Below are 24630 nucleotides of genomic sequence, written 5' to 3'. Positions count from 1 at the left end.
AGCTTAACCTTTGCTCGTCCCAAGCAAACAATTAAACTTAGCCTCAGTGGATCAGGAGTTGCTACTATGCTTCACTTTTCAAGAGTACCATGTGTACAACAAACATACTTCTCTTTGAATGGAAAAATAGCAATATTGAAAACTCACCCATATTACCTTAGTCCTTCATGGAGCATATGGTCTTTTCCTTCGTCTTAGGTAGCTGAGAGATAGAACAACTTTTGACTTGAGCACTATTTTTCTTATTCCGCACAAGTTCTTATCAGAGGTTTTGTAATAATTTTTAGAGGAAAGCTTAGTGTTCCTCAAATGGTACTCTCATGCCGCTCAAATGGTGTATGATTCCTCACCAAGGCACATTTTTGAAGTTGCCTTCTTTTTCATCCTATCTCTAAAAGGCTTATGTGGAGTTTGGGGTAGGGATGAAAGTTGTAGCATGCTTACCTTGCATATGTTGTAAAGCCAAATCCTGGATCTAAGGAGAGATGTGTCATACTCTTAGATCAAGATATGCATTGTTGATGGTCACTAAACACCCAATTTGACCATCAACATTCCACCCAAACCAAGGTAAAACAACATCACATGTGCCATATTTTGTTTAAAATTCACCTAGTTCCACTTGTACTTGAAAAAAATATTTGTATGCAGGAAAAATTACAAAAATGGACAAATGATGTGCATAGGAGGCAATTGGACATGGCAGGGGGCCGTGGACCCACATGCCACATTGGCCAATGCCTAGGGGCTTCGCCCGATGGCCCCACCCCCCTTGTCACATCATTGATCCACGTGAAGGCCTCCACACTGCTTCTCCACCCTTGATCCAAATCGGTTTGATCCAAAGGAGCCTTGGATCCATGGGCCCACTGTCATACACTTGGAGGGGCCAAACCGACCTCCAAACCACCTTCCTGACCGTGACAACCAACTTACCTACATGCAACCGCCATCCAGAGGCCATCCATCGCTGTTGGATCGTGAGGCGGTGCAATGGATGGTCGGCCGACCATGGCCAAAGTTGGCCAATGCCCCACCGCCTCTCCACTGCCTCATCTTCACCTACAAATACCCCTATGCCCTATACACACTATAAAAGGGGCTATGGTGCTCGGTGGATATCATCACTCAAGCAGCTCTCAAGCATTCCAAGTGTTCCAAGCTCTTAGAAGCTCTCTAGAGTAGTAGCTAGCTAGTGGTGATAGAGTAGAGCGAAGCTCGCCTCGGAGTCCAGAAGAGTCTTTTGGTCTGGTATAGCTCCTCTTGTAATCTTTCTTTTGGCATTTACTTTACTTAGTACTTTACTTTGTCAAGTACTTTATTCAGTAATATAGCTTTGCTTAGTTCAAGTCCTGTCTTGCTCTTGTATATCATTAGTGAGCTTAGGCGCTTGTCCTTTGGCATTTGCATCATTATTATATTAGTATTTAGTTCATTCCTTCTTAGTACTTGTTCTAGCGTCTAGTTAGGGTGTTTTGATCTTATTTCACCAGAGCTAGGATCAAAACAGCAAGTTTATAGATTAAGCGTGGTGCTTAGGCTATATCTTCCCTATAGGTACGGCTAGATCCCCGGATAGATTATGGTAATGGCAGGTGGTGACAGCCTTGTCCTTCCTCTGTATTCCACCACATTGAGTCTAGTTATTAAAACATAGGGCTCATTGTGCTTTGTGCCTCATTGAATTCAGGGCAAGCACGCCCCTCGTACTAAGGACGATCTCACTATCATTAAGTTACTTTTGTTGCTTAAGATTACATACTCTACTTCTTACACTTAGCCACACTACGCTTCTAGTTACCTCTGTTTGCGTGGTCAATCTTTTTATCTTTTCTTTTACATTCACTATCCACCAACCTCGAGTTGTTTAACCTACCTACCTAGTCTACCTAGCCACATTTTCCGACATGCCGAACCGCCTTCCTTTGGGAAAATATAAATTCAACACTTGGTTCTCACCAAGTGAAGTGCTACACGATAGTTCTATGCGCTTGTGGAATCCCCTTTCCTATATACACACATACGAACCGTCAACAAGGATTTTTGGTGCCGTTGCTGGGGAAGGCAACTGGTGTGTGTCATTAATCTGTCGCTAGGTTCTGCTATCTAGTTATCTATCTTAGCAACTCTTCTTTTCCTTTTTCATTTTCTTTTTAGTTACCTTCTTTTCTTCCTAGCACGATCATGCCAATAAGACTATCCATGAGTTTTCTGCCCCCTCAGCTGCTAATGTAGCCACTTGTCCTAACGTCATCAATGTGGGCACTCACTTTGAGCTTAAGCCTGCATTGATCATGATGGTGCAAGCTAGTCCTTTCTATGGTAAAGCCCACGAAGATGCCAATGCACATCTCCAACACTTTTTGGAGATCTGTAGCACCTTTACCATTAAGGGAGTGACCCAAGAGGCCATACGTCTTCGTCTTTTCCCCTTCTCCTTATTGGGAAAAGCGAAATAATGGTTCTACTAAAACTACAATGCTATATATACATGGGTAAAGTGTTCCAACGCTTTCCTTGTTAAGCTCTTCCCAATGGGTAAGACCAATGCTCTTCGCAACAAAATCTCTAGCTTTCAACAATAAGCCGATGAGTTGATTCCCAAAGCCTGGGAACGAATGCAAGAGTATGTCACCACATGCCCACACCATGGTATGGAAGACTGGCTTTTGATCCAGAACTTCTACCATGGCTTAGTTCCATTGGATAGGAGCCATTTAGATGCTGTCGCTGGAGGAGCATTCTTTTCGCTTAATGTCTTAGATGCCAAGGCATTGATCGAGAAGATGGTTTCTAACCAAGGATGGAGCGATGAACGACTATAGCCCCACAAACTAGGTATGCATTCTCTTAAAGAGACTGACATGCTTGTAGTCAAGGTTGATCTGCTCGCAAAAAGACTAGAAAATTGCGAGATAATGAGTGCCTAAGAAACTATACAAGCCATGGACACCCACATGACTTGTGAAGTTTGTGGAGAGACCGGACATTCTGGCAATTTCTGCCCTGAGACCCATGAAGATCTCAACTTTGTCAACAATGATAACTATTTTTGCCCTCAAAATCAAGGATGGAATCAATGCTCCAACAACCAAGGTAATAATTACAATGATTATTTGCAACGTCCAAATAACCAAGGTAATAATTATCCTTTCCTTAAAGATCTTGTCTATAGTCAAGGTAGAATGACTGATGGTATAAATAAGAAACTCCATGCTAATGACAAGATGTTGGAAAACATAAATGCTAAATTGGATGATTTCTCTTCCACTATAAAGAATCAACTTAGCTTTAATAAGATGGTAGAAACCTAATTAGCACAACTAGCAGCTGCTATCCCATCTTTTGAGAAAGGAAGAATACCTGGCAAGCCTGAAGAATTCATGGAGACCGCCAACCTTGTCACATCAAGGTATGATTTTGGTTTAGATGGTTGGGGTGTTCCTATTAAGAAAGGTGATCCTGGAAGTCCTGTTATTACTTGCTCTATTGGTCCTCATACTTTTGAAAATGCAATTTGTGATCTTGGATCTAGTGTGAACATAATGCCTAAGGAAACTTATGAAAACTTGTTTTACACTGAATTAGCTCCAACTTTTGTCTATTTGCAACTAGCTGATCAGTTAGTCCGCCATGTAGAAGGTATAGCCACTGATCTTTTGGTCGAAATTAGAGGTGCTTATGTCCCAACTAATTTTGTGATATTAGACATGCTAGATGATAGGGATGCACCCCTCATCCTTGGCCGTCCTTTTCTCAATACCGCTAATGCTTGTATATATGTGGCATCTAGATGCATTCAATTCAACCTAGATGGAAGGAAAGAAACCTTTGCTTTTGCCTCTAGAAAAACCTATTTTTTATGAGAAACAGGAAAGAAAGAAGCAACCAAAGAAGAGAAGAACCAGAAAGCCAAAGCCAATTGAGGAGAAGGAAGAGCCTGGCAAGAATAAGCCAAAGCCACGAGGGACATGGCGCAAGAAGAAAGAAGCATCATCTACATCATCGTCGCCTGATCCTGTGAGTACCCTTGAAGAAAACAAGGAGGAAGAATTCCCGTACAAGGAAGAAGAACACCCATGTAAGGAGGCATAGCCATGAGCCGGTACTAGAAAGTATGCTTTGACTACATTTTTACTGCATTTAGTATAGGTTCCATTTGCATATTTCCCATCCCAACTTTGCATTACATGTTAGGTTATTAGTTGCATTGCATGTTTACCTTTTCAATAAAGGTACTCATGAAGTACTAGCACTTAGAATAAATTCATAGTAATAAAATCTAAAAAAACCAATAAAATAAATCTCATAATAGTTAGGCTTACTAATAAATTATCATAGTAGCAATAAATGAAGAAAGATTCAAGGAGAGCCGCCTAAGAAGAAGATTCTGACTTCCCCAAAAGGCAAGCTTGGGGGAGAACCTTCCCGCTCAGGTATGAAGACATTCACATCTACTCTTGTATCTACATTAATTCTCTATACCAAAAAAGAAGAAAATAATAAAATATAAAAAAATGAATGATAATATTATAAATATGATAATAATAATAAAATGAATGATGATATAGAGATACAGTAATGATAGCATAATCGAAAACAATAGAATATGTAAGACAACTATGCTATTATAATCAATGTAGAGAAGAATCATTAAAGCTGCCTTAATCACTCTTGCTTTGAAATTGATGTTTACACACCTTATGGAAATGATGGATAATTGCTTTGTGATACTTTGCAAAAGCTTGCTATACAACCCTTTACTTCTCAAGTTTTGAGCATATAATTAGAGTTCATCTTAAGCTGATTGCTTTTGTGGGTTGTGAATGCTAGAACCAAGTATAGGCTTTTGTGAGATATGTTGTGGCAAAGATTAGAGTAAATCTTTTTAACTTGTCTGAGGAATGGCTGAGATAACCTAGAGTTTTCTTCTTACAAAAAGTAAAAAAAAACTTGCTAGAAGTTCCTCGATGGTGAAAATTTTCCTACCAGAGCCAAATATATATGCTTTCCTGATATGATAAGCCTACATAAAAAAGTTGCTTGTTTGTTTTGAGCTTTGTTAAGCCTTGTTGATCTGAGTAGAGAAGCTTGTCATACCCTTTGATCAAGATCACGTACACACCATGTATATAGATATGCTACTTCTACTCTGGAAGTATGCAACCATCCATTCCATATTTACCCTTTACTCCATAAGAGATATACATTTATCCCCCCTCTAGCTATCCATCATATTATAGAGATGCATGAGGTACCGAGAAAAAGAGAGGGAGAAAGAAGAGCAAAAAGCTCTATAGTTCAAAAGAGAGAGAGAGGGAGAGATGAGAGAAAGAATAAGGTAGCCATGCCCTCTCAAAAAGGAAGCTAGAGGAAGGGAAGTTCTCAAAGGAGTACCACTTCCACCAAATACCATATACTTGCACATCTTGATCATTTTGTATGACTTGTTGCTCCTGTGATCTAAGCGTTTGACTTAGCAATACATTCAATTCAAGTAAGCCTCGCTTTTTATTCCCTGCCTATGAGCTCCACATAAGCCTTAGAGTAGGAGAAAGGCTAAGATCTTTTGGCCTTGGGGAGGATTTAAATACCATTGAGAGATTGAGTATACCATTTGAGGAACTAGGTGTTGGCGATGCTTAAAATCATAATCCTACCACCAACATATAAACAAAATGAACAAATGTAAACACCAAAACTTAGAATTAGGGATTTTAACTTACACTTTCCACAAGTTTTGGTACAAGCATGTTTTGTAGGTCACAAACATAAATGCATGGAGAAATTCATTGAAAGGCGCTTTCCGACGCTGATTTGTGCAAAGGAATGACAAAGGCGCCCATCAACTCGACTCAACTGGGGCAAAGCACCACCGGGGAGCAGTCCAGGTCTAGCCCAAGGTTTGTCACGCAAAGGCGGTGGCCAATGGCAGTGGTCAAGGGGCAGCTGACCCTAGGGGGTGGGCGACCCCCTATGGGCGCCTCCCTACCTCTAGCGGTGGCATGCCGCCAAGCTAAGGCGGTGCAGCCCCGACCTCACGCCAAATATAGCTTGAAGCACCGCCATCCTCCCTGTATAAATAGAGGGGTAGGGCTCCCCTCTATAACACACAATCAAGAAAGCAAAGAAGAGAGGGGGAGTTTCATTTTTGCTTAGTTTTAGCTAGAATAAGAGTGGAGTGAGTGAGGAAAGAGTTGGAGAATTGCTGGAGCTGTCAGCAACCTTCCCTACTATACTCATTACACTTAGCGGAAGCGTGTCAGAGCTAGCACTCCTTCGCTTTTACCTCTATGAGCATCTGACTACTTGGACTAAGAAGTTCATGTTTAACTTTGGCATTGATATACTAAGAAAGCTACCCTTGTCCATTATAGACTTATGTGTTCATCGTCCATCCTTGTGGTGGTTGCTCTCAAAGAAGGGCCTTGATAGAGACGGATAACCCTCGCATGCACGCTAGAGTAATAGTCAATAGCATAGATATGGTGTCTAGGCTAGAAGCTATCTTCGTTTACATTGTTCCCCATGAATTTGGGGTAGGTGGCAGGTGGTGATAGCCTTGTCCGTCCCTCATATTCCTTCACGTCTGGGTTCAATGTAGCCTACAAGCCGGTATCACCTAGCAGACTAGGTGCGCTCTGGTGCCCGAAGCAAGTCTATAGTGCCAAAGTTATCTTCGCTTAGGATATCTACCCTTAGGAAAACCTCACTACCCAAGCTACCTATCACTTGTTTTCTTTAGGTGAACTAGCTAGGAGACTTACACATCCATTCCTTTGGGAAAATATGATACCCGGAATATCTCCATGTGAAGTGCTACAATGATGTATCCATGCGCCTGCGGATTCCTCTACTTTCGCTAAGAAACACCAACAAGCATTTATGGCGCCATTGCCGGGGAACGGTTGTCATTTTAGTTCTCGAACCTAGTCACCTGTGTATCTTTTATTTTACCTTTCTTTTCTTTTTATTCTTTTCCAATGGAGCACCAAACAATTCATCAACTTTTTGCTCCCAAGGGCGATTTCTTAGAGCCACCTCAATCCTCGAAGCCAATCATTGCTTCTAGTTATGAACTCTGCCCTGGCTTTATAGCCATGGTTTGGGAACAAACCTTCTTAGGGTTTGATTATGAAAATCCTTACCATCACCTTAGGGAATTTGAGTAGCTCTGTGCTTGCCTGACCATTTCAAGCATGTCACAAGACACACTTTGGTGGAAGTTGTTTCCTTTCTCACTTGATGAGAGGGGGAAACAATGGTATGCCCATAGTGTAGGGAAGGTAGCTGGCAATTGGGAAGAACTAAGGAACAAATTCTATCTTGCGTTCTTCCCTATATACCAAATTGCTGCCCTATGATAAGAGATCCTCAATTTCCAACAAAAGGAGAAGGAAACCATAGGTGCAGCCTAGGACCAATTTTCAATCCTAACACGTTCTGGCCCAGACTTGTCTATACCGAACCATGTGTTATTACAACATTTTTTGTTAGGGCTTAGCAAAGAGTCTGCCCTACAACTTGACATAACCACTGGAGGTTCATTCACGCACAAAACCATTGAGGAAGGAGAAGTCCTCTTAGACCGCATTCTAGAAAACACTCCTCCCTTAGAAACCTCCATGTAGAACCTATGTCAAGCCATGAGGAAGTCTCTTCGGCCAAGGCTGAACCTACATTTTCCATTCAAGAGCCTTCACCCGAACCAGAGGATCCGAAAGGAGGTATCTAACCTTTAGACCTCCCACCTTTCAAGGATGACCTTTTCGATGAATTCGGGAATATCTCGAACTATCTTTGTCAAAGGAGACCGCCAGTTCCGGTCACTCCACTAGACCCACTAGATGAAGAATTCCTTAGGGAATCCATCAGGGAGTTGACGTCAATCCTAAGCAATGAATGGGTTGAAGAGGCAGAATTCTCTCCTGAAGAAATTCAGATTCATGCCCCCCTTCATCAACCATTCAATGCAAAATCGGTAGATCTTGGGAAAATGTACTTTATAATCCTACTGTGGGGGCAAACCTCATGTCCACATCTTATGCACTTGCCTATGTAGGCAATGGACCCTTCGCCCTCACAAATAGGTCCCTAAGACTTGTCCTGTGATCTAGCATGGAAAGTTTAGGGGTTCTACATGGTGTAAACATATATCATGGAAATACCATCTTAGCCCTTGACTTCCATGTCTTCAACATCCTCATAGGTCATCCCCTAGAGAAGCTCTTCATAGAAACACCTTCATCTAGGGATCTAGTCATAAAATTGGGGAGATATACTTTTTCCATTCCAATCACTCGAGCTAAAAACTTAGTGGCAGACACTCTTCCCCACCACGAACCACCCAAGGAAGTCATGTCGGTCTCATCATTCGAATCTCCTGAGTCGTCCTTACAAAAAGATGCCAAACTCTTTATAGAAGAAGAGGATGATCTAGGTGAAACCATCAATCTTCCTCAAGAGGAAGCACTAACATGACCTGCTGTTGAACTTAAACCCCTACCCGCTGGTCTATGTTATGCTTTTTTGAATGGCGACAAACAAACTCCTATAATCATAAGCGACAATCTCACTGATGAGGAGACATCCAAACTCATCGCCATCCTAGAGAAACATAGGCTAGTTTTTGGGTATTCACTCTAAGACCTTAATTGGATAAGTCCAACGCTTTGCACCCATCGTATCCCAACTGACCCTACAAGCACACCATCACGTGAACCCCAATGCAGGCTCAATAACACGATGCGAGAAGTCATGAAGAAGGAAGTCCTAAAACTTCTTCATGCTGGGATTATCTATCCTATGCCACATAGCAACTGGGTCAGCCCGTCCAAGTGGTGCCCAAGAAAGGGGGCATGACAGTTGTAGAAAACAATAAGAACGAATTAATCCCACAACGAACCGTCATGGGGTGGAAGATGTGTATAGACTACCAAAAACTCAACGCGGCCACAAAGACAGACCACTTCCCACTGCCCTTCATTGATGAAATGTTAGAGCGGTTGGCGAAGCACTCTTTCTTTTGTTTTCTCAATGGGTATTTGGGGTATCACCAAATTCCTATCCACCTCGAAGATCAAAACAAGACTACTTTTACATGCCCATATGGAACATATGCATATAGACGTATGTCTTTTGGGCTTTGTAATGCACCCACCTCTTTCCAAAGGTGTGTGATGTCAATTTTTTCAGACATGATAGAAAAAATTATGGAGGTCTTCATGGATGATTTTTCAGTCTATGGAAAAACTTTTGATCATTGTCTAAAAATTTAGATAAAGTCTTGCAATGATGCTAGGAAAAGGATTTATGCTTAATTGGGAAAAATGTCATTTTATGATCTGAGAGGGCATTGTTCTTGGACACTTAGTGTCTGAGAGGGGGATTGAAGTTATAGAACAACTACCACCCCCTGTGAACATAAAAGGAATCCGTAGCTTTTTAGGAAACATAGGTTTTTGCAAATGATTTATTAAGGACTTCTCACAAATCTCTAGGCCATTAACGAACCTACTTGCTAAGGATATACCTTTTGAGTTCACTGATGTGTGCTTAAATGCTTTCCAAACACTCAAGAAAGCACTCATCTCATCACTAATCATCCAACCACCCGATTGGTCGTTGCCATTTGACATAATGTGTGATGCTAGTGATTATGCCATTGGTGTGGTCCTTGGCCAAACCAAAGATAAAAAGCATCATGCAATTGCCTATGATAGCAAAACACTGACAGGAGCACAAGTTAATTATGCCACCATAGAAAAAGAACTTCTTGCAGTTGTTTTTGCTATTGATAAATTTAGATCTTACTTAGTGGGAGCAAAAATAATTGTCTACACCGATCATGCTGCACTTAAATATTTGCTCACTAAGAAAGACGCAAAACCACGCCTCATAAGATGGATTCTTCTACTCTATGAATTTGACCTAGAAATAAAAGATAAAAGGGGACTAGCGAATACTATTGCAGATCATCTATCGCGTATGCCAGCCACTAACATGCAGGAACTACCAATCAATGACTTCCTACGTGATGACATGCTGCTAAGGGTGATGGATTCAGACCCATGGTACGCAAACATTGTCAATTTCATGGTTTCAGGGTACGTACCACCGGGCGATAATAGGAAGAAGCTACAAACTGAAAGCAGACGTCACCTTTGGGATGACCCATACCTCTACAGGATATGTGCTGATTGCCTATTTAGAAGGTGCGTGCCTACGGTAGAGGGGATACAAATCATCAAAAAATGCGATCTAGCTCCATATGGAGGCCACTATGGAGCATTCTACACTCAAGCCAAAATTTGGCAGTGTGGATTCTTCTAGCCAACGATGTACGAAGACACCAAAGAATTCATCCAAAGGTGTCGAAAATGCCAGTTGCAAGGGGGCATCATGTCTCATAATGCATTGCCCCTCAACTATAACCTTCAAATAGAAATATTTGATGTGTGGGGCATTGACTTCATGGGGCCATTCCAAAAGTCCCAAGATTGCGAGTACATCCTCATCACCGTCGACTACGTATCAAAATGGGTGGAAGCTTTGCCATGCAGAGCTGCCGACGCCAAGAGCGCCAGGAGGATGTTTCACAAAGTGATCTTCCCTCACTTTGGAACACCAAGAATGGTAATAAGTGATAGGGGGTCCCACTTCATCAACAAGACCTTTAGAGCCTTCCCAATGGAACTTGTACCCAAGCACAACGTGGCCACCCTGTACCACCCATAGACTAGTGGCCAAGCAAAAACTTCAAATAAACAAATCAAAATTATCTTGCAGAAGAGAGTCAATGACATGGGGAAGGGATGGAAGAACAAGCTTCCTGATGAACTCTGGGCATACAGGATAGCTACAAAACCCCCATTGGCATGTCGCCGTTCTAGCTCGTTTATGGGAAGAGCTGCCACTTACCAGTTGAGCTTGAGCACCGAGCTCACTGGGCAATCAAAAATTGGAACTTGGACGTAAGGCTGGTTGGCAAGAACCGACAAAAACAAATCTCTGAGCTAGAAGAATGGCATGAGAAAGCTTATCATAGTGCCAGACTTTACAAAGAAAGAACCAAAAGATGGCACGACCACCGAATCCAACAGAAAGAATTCAATGAGGGAGACAAGGTCTTACTATTCAACTCCTGATTCAAGCTCTTCGGTAAAGGTAAGCTACATAGCAAATGGGAAGGATCATTCACCGTCGTCAACTTGTCAACGCACGATGCGATCACCATTCAATACAATGACAGTAACACTTTTAAAGTTAATGGTCAAAGATTGAAAGTTTTCTTAGAACCTTCTCATGATATAAATCAAGAAATTGATGAAATAAACTTAATCTCTTTTGATGAATTCATTGCAAATCTATGAAAATTCAAATATCTCCAATATGTTCTTGCATTGTTACTCACATACACTTCTCATTCACAATCATACACCATGTGAAAATAATACTTTGCTCATATTTTATTTTAAAAATAGCATATAAAATTGGCAAATGTGTTTAAAACTTAAGGATCAAAATGAAACACCACGGGGATCAGATATTCATGCATGTAAGAACATCTAGAAGGAAGCGTGGTCAGGGCAGTGCCTTTCAGGGGGTGAGCGACCCTAGGGAGTGGCCGCCCCCCTCTTGGCTCCTCTCATGCGCTGTCTGCTAGGATAGCTTATTTTGACCGAGTACATCATGATCATCTAGGGTTTAGCACCGAAATATCTTTCCCTCATGCTATACCTGAGCCTATATAAAGTACCCCAAAACCTCCTACTATCCCACACCAAAGGCATTCTTTCCCTTTACACTTAGCATTGATCCAAAGCATCCTAGTGAGCCATGGCCAACCGAGAGCTCGCTTTGTACACCGGCTCCAACTCCACCCTCAACCTAGGGGAGATTCCATAGCCCATCAACCCAATACCTAAAAACACCTATGTGAGAGATGAAGCACGCGCTGTTACAATGGCTCCACTTGCCGTCATGCCTCCACTCCGTAGCGGGGCAAGTGTGCGGTCCACTGCTAGGACCAAGGCGCCATAGGCTGACACCCAGCCTAGGAGGACACCCCCATCAAGGTTGGCTTTGGGGGCCGACATCCTCAAGCGCAAGACTCCGGAAAGTGCTACAAAAAGTGTCCATGTAACGCCTTTGGGCAACATCATTTATAGCTGTAGCTACACTATAGTGGGGGTTCAAAAGCCTGATGGTAGGTGTGGAAAGGGGCTGATGCGCAAACCAGGGAGAGGCAAGGGGCCGGCAACCCCCATCCAAAAATCTATCTCAAAAGAGACAGCCGGCTCCTCATCTCAACCCCTCAGGTTTAAGAGAACCACTAAGCCGCCTATCTTAAAATCATGTGCCATCTTCGAGGAGGATGAAGAGCCTACACCTCTCGAAGATCCTCAAATCACCTCACTAAAAAATAAGATCATAAACCTACGCGAGGACGTTCGAATCCTCAAGGGACAGCTAGATGATAGCAACATAAGAGCGACAAGCTTGAGCACCGGTTAAATGTTTGCATCTTTAGCTTCAGGCGAAGTCTGGCCAAGGTGGCAAGAGCGGCACATGTAGAACACGTCCTTGAATAGGCGCATGTTCTATTTTTAAGCGCATGTTCTATTTTCTTAGGCACATATTTCAATTCTTAATACTTTTATTCCAAATTATTTTGTTTTGTTCCAATCATGTAATGTGCCTACCAGTTTAATGATGAAATAAAGTTTCCCATTAGAATTATTTGTCTACACTTGTCTCTTGGATCCTTTTTGTTGTCGAATATGAAATAAAGACAGGTACAGGTGTGGGGGAGGTGCCACAATCACCTCTAATTTTGTACAGATAAACAACACACGTGAAAATCACGGTCGGTGCCACTCTCTCTCGCTTCATTAATAAGAATTCTAAAACTAAATTCAAACAAATTAAAATAAAAAGTGATGCTCCATCTCCATAATCTTCCTATGATTAAAAGTTTGTATACATTTTATTCCCTGCTAATATTCCTAAAAACTTGTGAACACTCATCATAGGGAACCCACTTTATCTAAGTAATTGATGAATGAGATATAGTAGGATGATATGACATTTACTTATTCCTACAAAGTACTTGGGATTTATTTTACAAAACAAAATTTCAAATAGCATGTTCCTTGAATGACATACAAATACCTACCAAGGCCATATGTGTTAATACATGACAAAAAACCTTCCACATATGCCTCTTACTTTGTGTTGAGTTCGGTCGAATTTTGTGACCCTTGTTGAGAGATGTTTCATGCTCTCAAGATCGAAACTCAAGTAATGCCACAAATAAACAACTATTCCTACACTAGGAATATGCTAAAGCATGTTTCCATTACCCACAAATGAATACTCCATGCTCTAAAAATATGATCTCCCTAGCATATTTTCAGAAAGAGACATGAAGGCTATGCATTGGAAAAAATATAGGGACACATGAAGGTCCCAAAAGCATTCAAAAATAATAATATGATGAGCACATGAAGGCTCATAGAAATATATATATATGATAGCCATGTCTCCAAATAAAAAGCTAGAAAAGGAGATCATATCAAATAGAGGAGTATGATTCCACCAAAAATTCTTGACACTTGCACTGTTTTGATCTAAGAGTATGACACTTCTCTCCGGTGAGGTCCGGGATTCGACTTTACAACATATGCAAGGTAAGTGTGCCCCACAATATTTATCCCTACCTAAAGATCCATATAAGCCATGTAGAAGTAGGATAATCAAAAGGAAGGCAAAAACTTTCAAATATGCTAATCATTCAAGGAACAAAAGCTATCCTTATGTTTTCAAAATCATACAAGACCCAAGTTTCTAAGCATGAATAGCATAAGTAGATTTGAATCCAAGCTATTCGGTTTTTCAATTGCCCAAGATATTTTGGTAGACACTTGGAAGTTCACAAGTTATGGTGAAGCCTGGAATAACCTGTATACAGACTCCAAATCCAAGGGATGAACCCGCTTAGTCCTTAAACCTTACTCGACGACGAGCAAAGGGCTAAGTGTGGGGGAGCTTGTTGGTGATGCTTAAACTCATAATCCTACCACCAACATATAAACAAAATGAACAAATGTAAACACCAAAACATAGAATTAGGGATTTTAACTTACACTTTCCACAAGTTTTGGGATAAGCATGTTTTGCAGGTCACAAACATAAATGCATGGAGAAATTCACTGAAAGGTGCTTTTCGACGCTGATTTGCGCAAAGGAACGACAAAGGCGCCCATCAACTTGACTCAACCGGGGCAAAGCACCACTAGGGAGCGGTCTAGGTCTAGCCCAAGGCCTACCACATGAAGGCAGTGGGCAACAGCGATGGTCAAGGGGCGTTCGTCCCTAGGGGGTGAGCAACCCCCTATGGGCGCCTCCCTGCCTCTCCTCGCTCTGGAGATGGCATGCCGCCATGCTAAGGTGGTGCATCCCTGACCAATCGCCAATTATAGATTGAAGCACCACCATCCTCCCTATATAATTGGAGGGGTAGGGCTCCCCTCTATAACACACAATCAAGAAAATAAAGAAGAGAGGGAGAGTTTCATTTTTTCTTAGCTTAAGCTAGAATAAGAGTGGAGTGAGTGAGGAAAGAGTTGCAGAAGTGCCAGAGCTATCGGCAACCTTCCCCTAGTGTACTCGTTACACTTAGCGGAAGCATGTTAGAGCTAGCACTCCTTCGGTTGTACCTGTATGAGCATCTTACTACTTGGAGTATGAAGTTCGTGTTTAACTTTGGCATTGATATACTAAGAAAGCTACCCTTGTCCATTATAAACTTGTGGGTTCATCGTTCATCCTTGTGGCAGTTGCTCTAGTAGAAGGGCCCTGATAGAGATGGATAACCCTTACATGCACGTTAGAGTAAAAGTTGATAGTGTAGACATGGTGTCTAGGCTAGAAGCTATCTTTGTTTACCTTGTTCCGCACAGTTGAGGGATAGGTGGCAGGTGGTGATAGCCCTATCCATCCCTCATATTCCCCTTCATCTGGGTTCGACGTAGGCTACAAGCTAGTATCGCCTGGCAGACCAGGTGTGCTTCGGTGCCCAAAACAAGTCTATAGTGCCAAAGTTATCTTCGCTTAGGATATCTAACCTTAGGAAAACCTTACTACCCAAGCTACCTCTCACTTGTTTTCTTTAGGTGAACTAACTAAGAGACTTACACATCCGTTCCTTTGGGAAAATATGATACCCTAAATATCTCTAGGTGAAGTGCTACAATGGTGTATCCGTGCGCTTAAGGATTCCTCTGCTTTTGCTAAGAAACACCAATAGTAGGCAAGTTTTTCTTTCAAAAATCTTGAAAACCTCCAGGAAGTCTTAGCTAAACCAAAGTAGGGAAGAAAGTTTCTATCTATGCTATGTTATCTTGAAACTACTTATGGCAAGGTGAAAGCTATAGGCCCCATATGGCTAAGACCGACGGTGAATTTCTAGCAGTAACTTACTCAACTCAAGAGGGAGTATTGTTTTGTATATGAGTTTTTGCAGGGTGTTACATTGAAGCAATTCCTAATCCAACATGCTAAACCCACATCTTTACTTAGGATGAGCAACGAGGTCAAACTCGCCTAGTGAGTGCATTTTGCCTAGTGAGTACGCTAACATCGTCCGAATCCGATGTCTCATCAAGCTCAGTGATGTGGTTACCTTGATGAATGGTGGACCCTCCGGTCTGCTGAATTGAAGTAGTAGTATAAGACCCTAGGGTCGACTTAGCTCTATTAATGGTAGGATTAGTAGGCTCAGTGGTCGCATCAGGCTCCGAGATTGTTGGGGAAGCCCTAGGAGGCTCTATATGTGCCCCTATGGCGTCACACGCAGTATCTGGCACCTCGACCTAATTGGGCGGAGAAGGTCAATCAAGTGCCTCATGAGCTGAAGCTGAACTCTGCTTATGTTCGATTGTTGTAATACTAGCATTAGTAGGTTCAGGCATCTCGATCGTTGGAGAAGCCCCGAGAGGCTCTGTATGTGTCCCCATGGTGGCTTGCACCCTGACCTAAGGGGGCAAAGAAGGTGGATGACCTGCCTCATTAGGACTTGAAGCTGGCTCAAGTATCTTGAGCTTTAGAGAAGCCCTGAGAGTCTCCATATGTGCCTCTGTGGTGGCTTGCACCTTGACCTGAGGAGTGAAGAAGGTGGATCACCAGCCTGATCAGGACCATAAGCTGAACTCTGCTTATGTAGCATCACAATTGGTAACTTTGTGTGGATAGTTGTATTATCAAGACCTGTTAGATAACCAGCAATGGGGTTACATATTGATGTGTTTGGAAGTCAGGGGCCTTAACCCCTGTGGCACTATATAGTTGATTAAAGCAACCAGTGAACATATTGCACATCATGTTGATTTTTTAGCCTTATTGGTTGATGGCCTCACAAAAAGCAGATGATTGCTGGCTCATCTGCTCTTTGAGAAGGACCACACTCTCCGCTTGCTTATCAATACTTGCTTTCAAACACCTCTCTTGTCATTCCATATGCTTCTGGTTTTTTTCTTGGCCGATAACTAGCCTAGCGAGTATCTGTCCAAGCTCTGACGGTTGCTAAATGGACACTGGAGGCGGTGCTTGCTTGGCTAAAGTCTCTATAGTAGGTGGAACATCATCCATCTCTTTGTCAGGCACACCACCAGAGGATGACCCTCCCTCATCGTGGTCATCTGGCATAGGGTCACGGTAGTCATTATCGTCGGAGTCTGAATCTTGCATTCGTACATTCAAGATTCCTCTAATCCTAGACTGGTGCTTTGCTTGCTCTAGGGTTACATCCATCGTTTCATGTGTTTCTCTGTTCTGTATGGGTAACAGCTCTTAATGGACCTAAGGGCACGCTATCCACAATGATGATCATCCAGACTTGCTGGCATGTAAGTCATAACCGCACAGGTTGACTCATTGTACTGTGGCCCATTCGCTTTAGAGTCAATCATGTGTACAAGATAGCAAATGATATGAGGGTACACGTGCTATTGTGTAGTACTGATAGCATTAGCTATCACATCCTTGATCTCAGATAGGAAAAAGTGTAAGAAGTGAAACTACTCACCTCTCCATATTGATAGTAGTAGCCACTGCTACAAGCTGGTCAATGACTCCCTATTGCTGCCACGAGGAAGGACTATCTTCCTTAGAGCCATGTGTAGAACGTAAGCCTCTAGACATAGTCTGTCCAGTGTATGCAAGGAGCTATTAGTGAAGGGCTCCATGAATAGCGGCTGAATCTCCTGGTCTATAGCAAAAGCACCTCTAGCCCTGCTACGACGCAGAGAAAGAGCATCTTCATAGACTATCTAGTGGAGCTTCATGTCTAAAGTGTCAACCCTGAGGAGTTCTTACAAGCGGTTATAGCACAATCACTCTAGCCGACCATGGAGCATAAAAGCAATGTAGTCATGCTCTGGATGAATCCACACTGTTGCATAGAACTGAAGCACCCAACTTATCATAATTCGATCAACCTCACTAAGAAGGTGAACGAAGCTCGAGAACCACTCAAAGAGGGGCCAGATGGTTATACCAGCTGCTCTCTCAAGCTCATCCCAACCAAGTATCCTTTGGTCTACTAGTGCCATCCCTCTAGCACAGTAGCTACTAAAGAAACTCTCCTGAGTCATAGTCCAGAACTATGATTTTGTGCCAGGTTCTTTGACTACTAGAAACCAGAACTTAATATCACAAAACCTAATGCTCAATATCTTCTTTGAGCTGTAATACCAAAAGTCATAGAACTGAACCACCTCTTTCTTTGTCTCAATATTACTGCTCCTCATAGCACCATTGGCAGACATCAAACCTCCTCTACTGCTCCTCGTACCACCATTGGTAGACATCAAATTACCTCCTCGACAGCTCCTCGTACCACCAATTGTGGCACACATAGAACCTCCATGAGTGTGAACTCGTGCACACCCATGAGTAACTATAGATTGGACCCAGGAAGGTGCAAAGCGACTGGTTTGGTTTTTGGAGTGGAACTTGGTCATGAGCTGTAGTTGTTCCTCAGTGAGCTCCTCCTCCTTGAGTTCCATTTCAGCACTCTCCTCACGCTGCTGCTATTGGTGGGCCATTCAAGTCCGCCTGTGAGAATTCCCGGACTCCAGGGCTAGCATAGCTTTGGTTGCTTCTTCCTCTACTTCTCAGACACTATTCGCCTTCCTCTGCCTCTTCCTAGGCTATGGTGGTGCTTGTTCCTCTACTTTTGGGAGACTACGAGCCTTCCTCTGGCTCTTTCTGGGCTGTGGTGGTGGCTGTTCCTCTGCTTCTCAGAGAATGTTTGCCTGCCTCTAGCACTTTCTATAATGTGGTAGTTCTGACCGCTTTACTTTAATTCGTGCCATCTGCAACAATTAGAAAAAACTACACAAGCATTTCATCAAACACCTTACAATCATGAAGAAAAAAGAGAGAGGAGATCGCAGATGGTCTCACCGTGCCAAGGCGAGAAGGCAATCTTGACTAGCTTGCTTGCCAGAGGAGTGGCGCGCTGACAGACTACTACGTGGTAGATCACCGCGGCGCAGTAGATCCCCACGGCATGGAAGGATCTAGGCAAGATGTTTTGGTGTGCAGGGGGAGGGTGATTTTTGGAGGGGGAGAGGGGAGGTGGTGCTGGGTGGGTGGCACTAGGAGGGGGCGAACGGTGATAGAAATGACACACAAAAGAGGAAAAGATGGGTATGGAGAGAATGCCTTTAGCGGCGGACTGTCCCACGTGCCGCATAATTGCATCACCGACACAAACGCTGTCAAGAGTCACCATCCACCAAAACAAGGGGGATCCACCAAAACTTGGGGATTAATATTGGTGATCCAATGGTTAATACACATTAGGCCTTGTTTGGATGCGCATATATTCATCTCAATCCACATGTTGAAGTGGAATTGAACTAAATTTCATTCCATTCCACTCCAACACATGTGGATTAAGGTGGATATACATGCATCCAAACAAGGCCTTAGTGTATTGCTCTATAATATATCATCATCATTCATCATATAAAATTCAGTCTTTGCTCACCAGATGCCAGACAGGGCGGCGATCTACCCATGTGAAAATTTAATTTCGAGCGAAAATGAAATCCTCATGCCCAGTAGTGCAAACAACATGAACAGAAAATTAGATCTCCCTCTTTTGCCCTCCTCGCAAAAAAATGGTTTACAACACCATAGATTTTAGACAAGGGTTTTTGTGGTATTGTGATGGCCACACAAAAGCCCAAGGAGTCCTCGTCTCTGCCTCCATCTCCATTCTCCAACTAGACCAGCCGCACCATCTCTGCTCTCGCTCCAAAGCCTAGCCCCGCTCTACCACCCCAGTCTGAACCCTAGCTAGGCGCATCAACACAACAACTTGATTCCCTCTCCACTCTCCAGCTGCACCATCTCTCATACCTTTCCAAACCCTTTGTCAACAGCAGGTCCGCTGATGACAGAAGGACCAGCTTCAACGGTGGTACACGCCAGATCTAGACCCCTACATCGACACCTATGATGACCGAGCCCCAGCGTCATCATTGATGACTACCACACCGGATCTACTACCCCTTTGTCGATGCCGATGCACCACTTCCACGACCAGGGACAAGAGGACGATGCTGACGACGTAATGTAGCCAGGAATAGGAAGAGGTACCCAAATTGCTTTTATGCCTTGTTTGTATGCATGTGTATATCCACTTCAATCCTCATGTGTTGGAGTGGATTAGAATGGAACTTAGTTTAATTCCACTCCAATGCACTTCAACACATGTGGATCAAGATGAATACATGCGCATAAAAACAAGGCCTTATGATGTGTGCTATACTCTAGTGGTTGGACCTAGGACATGTAGATATACAGTGACGGGGTTACATGTTTCTTAGTTGATTGTGGTTCAAGTGCTTTATTCGAGTATAATAACTTCCGTATAAGCTGTATTTCATATATGCTTTATTCAAGTAATGGCTTCCGTATAAGCTATAGTTTAGGTGCCTAATTTGCATGCTCCTGCTCTGTTTTGTCGACATTCGATATAAGGTTAACTCAATAAATGCATTTGTAATCTACATTTTGACATCTAGAATATCTTCCTGAAGTAGGGGAGCGCGTTCAGGGATATGGTGATATAGATACAGATTTAGAAGAGCCATTACCCCTTGCAATTGAGGTGCTTGTTCTATCTTGTCATATTGGGATGAGAGGGGGTTGGTTTAGGTAGCAGTGCAATTCAATTTCTTTGATGTGTGGATAGCAATGCATTTTTTACATGCTTGCCGCTTAAGTTTGTTTCTCCAATTTTGGGCTGTGGGTTGAACAAGCCATATAGAAGTCCCTGCCAGCAGGGCAAAAAGGCAGCACCGATATGGGTCCTGGGGGATGGCAATCCAAGAGAGTGAAGCCAACTAGTCCAGCAGAGTTGTAGCATCTTGTAGTTCTAACTAGGTCCAAAAGTCAGCACGCACAAGGTGAACAAAGACCTGTGAGGGACTGGTCATGTGAAGATGACCTTAGCCTTGCTAAAGAGGAGATTGCACCTCCCCACCCACAGAATGACCAAACTTGCGAAGTTTGGTACTACCTTAGACATGTCTATAAATAAAGTCACACTATTTGATATCCATGTTACTTCTCTAACAATCTGAATGTATGAAAACTATGTATACCATTGCATAGAGGAGTGAGGAAGTCGAGGCAAGCAACTAAGGGGTTGGGATTCACAAAACCACCCTATCAATGGGAACAAGGATGCCCATCTTGGTTGTCAAGGGGAACAAAAGGCCACATGATCCATTGCAAGCTACCAAGTTTGGCTCAGAGGCAGGTGCACTAGAAACATTACAAGCGATAGATTGAACATCTCAATGAATTTGTGGCCAAGCTAATTGTAAGTATGTATATCCTCTATTGACATTCAACTTTACCTTGAGCAACTTAGTAATGGATTTAATTTGCATTCACACTTCTGCAGTTGAGGTTGGCCATTGATGACAATGATGAAGCAACAAAAGAAGCTCCACGAGTGTATTCTAGTCTATTATATGACAAACATAGTATAAGTTCAAGTGATCCTACTTCAACGGTGCCCCCGCTAATCAAATTAGAAAGACCTATCCTGTGTCTTACATGAATGATGCACAGTGGTGTTTGTCCACAAGTGGTTAAGTTCCAAGAACAAGGGGTGTGTGTGTGAACTCATTTATTTCTTGTCTAGTCTTTATGTGGTCTACTTGTGTTGTAGTCTAACACAATTATGGTTATAGGCAGTCTTAGAGAAGAACAAGCGAAACCGTGCAAAAGTCAAGTGACATTAGGTTATAGGATCTCGCTTCTATATTGGCCACCTGCAAGCATATCTAAGTGATGGTTGTGTTACTCTTTTTATATCAAATACGCAATGCCTTTTGTGTCAATAGAAAGGCATGTGCAATTTTAATAGAAAGACAAAAACAAGAAGGACACAGGACATAATCAAGAACTGCTCGTTGAAGAACATGATCGACCTCATGAAGATGTTGATGCAGTGGGAATCTTCAACAACTTCCATACGAGTAGCAACACAGGACTAAGCGATGTTGCAAGAGAAGCAGTGGTAAGTACCTTCATTTGCTTTCCTTGAAATCTGTTGAAGCCATTAGCATAAAAGAAGGAAAAGTATGAGCCTAAAGTAGCATCATCATTTTGAAGTTATCATGTTACAACAATTAATATGTTACCTATGTATTGTGCTTATAAATCTCCATCATTTTGAAGTTGTAATGTTACAATAGTTAATATGTTACCAATGCATTGTGCTTATGAATCTCTATCGGCAGTAGGCTAAGGAAGACCTATGCATTACTTGTAATGAAATAATCTCTTGGTTCTGCAATTTAAGTCCTCTTCCTAATGTTTACTCCTTGTTTGAGCAGGAAGCTACGGAAACTACACGGACAGAACCTATTGCTGATGTTGTTTCTAAGGTTCTCTCCTAGGCCACCTGCAGCACCTTTTCTTTGAAAAATGCTGGTATCAGGACAAGCTACTCCAGACTTCGAGAATGACTTGCTGCCCAACATGAAAGTTCAGCTGTCCTCACCGAACAAGTGGATCAACTGAAGAGGAAGGTAGAAAACACTGATAGGAGTTTGAGGAGTTCAAGAAACAACAACAGGAGGAGTACAATAAGCTCCATGAGCATATCATGCTCTTAAGCGCCGATAACTCTTAGTCTTGTTGATGTAGTGAACATGTGGTTTGGTTGCAGTTTTGATGTGAACTTTTGGTAGCTTGATATGCGAACTCTGTCAGTGGTTTGCTACTGAGTTGAACTACTATTATTTGATTCAAGTTCAATATAATTATACATATAGTTATTTTGTGCAGCAGTGTAGATCTAAAATCATTTTTTCTGATGTAATGATTCATATGCAAGTGGTAGATCCGGCACAGGCACATTGTTAAATAAGAATCTAAAATGTGGATGAACCAGTGAATGACACTTGTAAGAGCCAGGACAAGGCATGTGGGAGAATACAAACAAAATACATCGTACAAATCCGTCCTGCCACGTGGTCGCATCAGAAAAAGACCCGTGGGTAGCTCAGGGCATGACATGTGGCTCAATAAAATACTGACATGTGGATGTAGAGCATCAAGACATGTGGTCGAGTAAAAGAAAGACACGTAGGGTATTGGGGTCATGCCACGTGAACCAATAAAAATATGACACATGGTCCAATGAAGAAGTAACACGTGACCCAACCGCAACACGACACGTATGCCACTAGAAAACTGACATGTGGAACAACCGAGGCCTAACACGTGGTCCAGTAAGAACCTGAAACGTGCAAGAAACAGAGATGACCACGTTGTGCAATAAGAAGATGACACGTACCCAAACCATCTCCAGTGCAACTAAGGCTGGACGAAAAACTCGAAGCTCGTTAGCTCGCTCGGCTCGTGGCTGGCTCGACTCGGCTTGGCTCGGCTCGTTATGATAATGAGCTGAGCCGAGCCAAGATTTTAGCTCGTTAGCTATAACGAGCTAGCTCGTGAGTCGCTCGTGAGCTAAACGAGCAAGCTTCCAGGAAAAAAGTATCATTTAAGATTGTTAGATGCATGAATACTATAGTATTTTATTATACTTGTATATATATTAGCACATATTAATTTTTTTATTCAATTTAAGGTTGTTATATGCATTTCTTTTGTATTATTATTATTCTCAAACTTTAGATAAATGCAAATATTATATTTTATGTATTTTTATACCTGGCTCGCGAGCTTAACGAGCCAGCTCGAGCTTTTAACAAGCCAAGTCGAGCTGGCTTTCTGGCTCGTTAGGATAACGAGCCGAGCCGAGCTAGCTCGTTATCTTAACGAGCCAGAACGAGCCAAGCCGAAACGAGCCGAGCCGACTCGTTATCCAGCCTTAAGTGCAACCAGCTATAGCATGTACACGTGGAAAAGCATCTCCAACGGAAGCAACCACCAGCATGGTTGCCCCCTACCACGCAACACAGTTCTATGACGATCAATTTTCATCATAGATATATCCACTTCTATGACAATTTTCTAGATTCGTCATATAAGTTCAAGAATGACGTGACTTCTATGACAAACTGTTTTCGTCATAAAACTAAAATTATGATGAAATTGTCTCCTTAAATGACGAAAGTTATTCGTAATAGAAGTGGGTATTCCTAGTAGTGAAAACTACTTAGTATAGATTTTGGTAAAAACCTAGAAACATATATATATATATATATATATATATATATATATATATATATATATATATATATAAACTTACCTCGGAGTCATCGCCAAGCAATCTCGAATCGTAGGCCACGAGCTAGCTTAGGAGAGGACCCCTGCAAAGGTACCTTGTATCTTTTATTTTCTGCATTATTTTTAATTTTAGCGTTTATTTTTTGCATTTATTTATTTATTAGCACTTAAAAAAATATGATAAAAACAACAAAAAATTGAATTCCACTCTCATATGTGTTTTAAGAATATTTAGTTTCTCCTTTGTTGAAATGATGAATAGTTACTCTATCTATAATTCATCTGTGCCTAGACTATAACTTAATATTTCCCAAGATTTAAGTTTGTTGGCTAAAAATATCTCATTCTAAAACTTGAAAACTTATGGGTTGTAAAAGCATGCTCCTTTTCTAAGTTGTTGCGAGACATGATATGGTACAAATAGAATTTGCTATGACTTTGTTCTAAGAGAGACTAGACATCCAGAGTTTTTCATTTTCAAAAATGCTAAAATTCAAAAGTTTCTCAATGATTATGAATATCTACTAAGGTCATATGATGCAATATTCATACAAAACCTTAGTCATATGCTACTTGTTATTATATTGAGCTTTTGTCAAATTGTTGTAACTCGTGTTGAGATTCTCTTCATGCACCCATGATCAAGACCCACATACACCCGCAAATAAAATGCTAACTCTTACACTGAGAGTTACACAAAAATATGCTTATTCCATCTACCAAATAAATACTCCATCCATTTATCATAAGTCTCTCTTTCTAAAAGTTTCATATGCCAAAAACAAAAGTATGGGCTATGCTAAAAAAGAAGAAAAAAAGAAAATATCCATGTCAAAAGGCATG

The 24630-nt window shown here is 42.0% G+C and overlaps 1 non-coding gene across 1 annotated transcript; it reads right to left on the bottom strand.

Moving 5' to 3' along the window:
* Positions 1-2549: 2549 nt before the first annotated feature.
* On the bottom strand, positions 2550-2656 carry LOC136509713 (small nucleolar RNA R71). Its single transcript, XR_010772461.1, has one exon. It is a non-coding gene; the product is annotated as a small nucleolar RNA R71 (small nucleolar RNA).
* Between the last annotated feature and the right edge of the window lie 21974 nt (positions 2657-24630).

The sequence above is a fragment of the Miscanthus floridulus genome, chromosome 15, assembly GCF_019320115.1.
Source record: "Miscanthus floridulus cultivar M001 chromosome 15, ASM1932011v1, whole genome shotgun sequence".
In the NCBI taxonomy this organism is placed as follows: domain Eukaryota; kingdom Viridiplantae; phylum Streptophyta; class Magnoliopsida; order Poales; family Poaceae; genus Miscanthus; species Miscanthus floridulus.
This window is presented reverse-complemented; position numbering and strand designations above follow the sequence as displayed.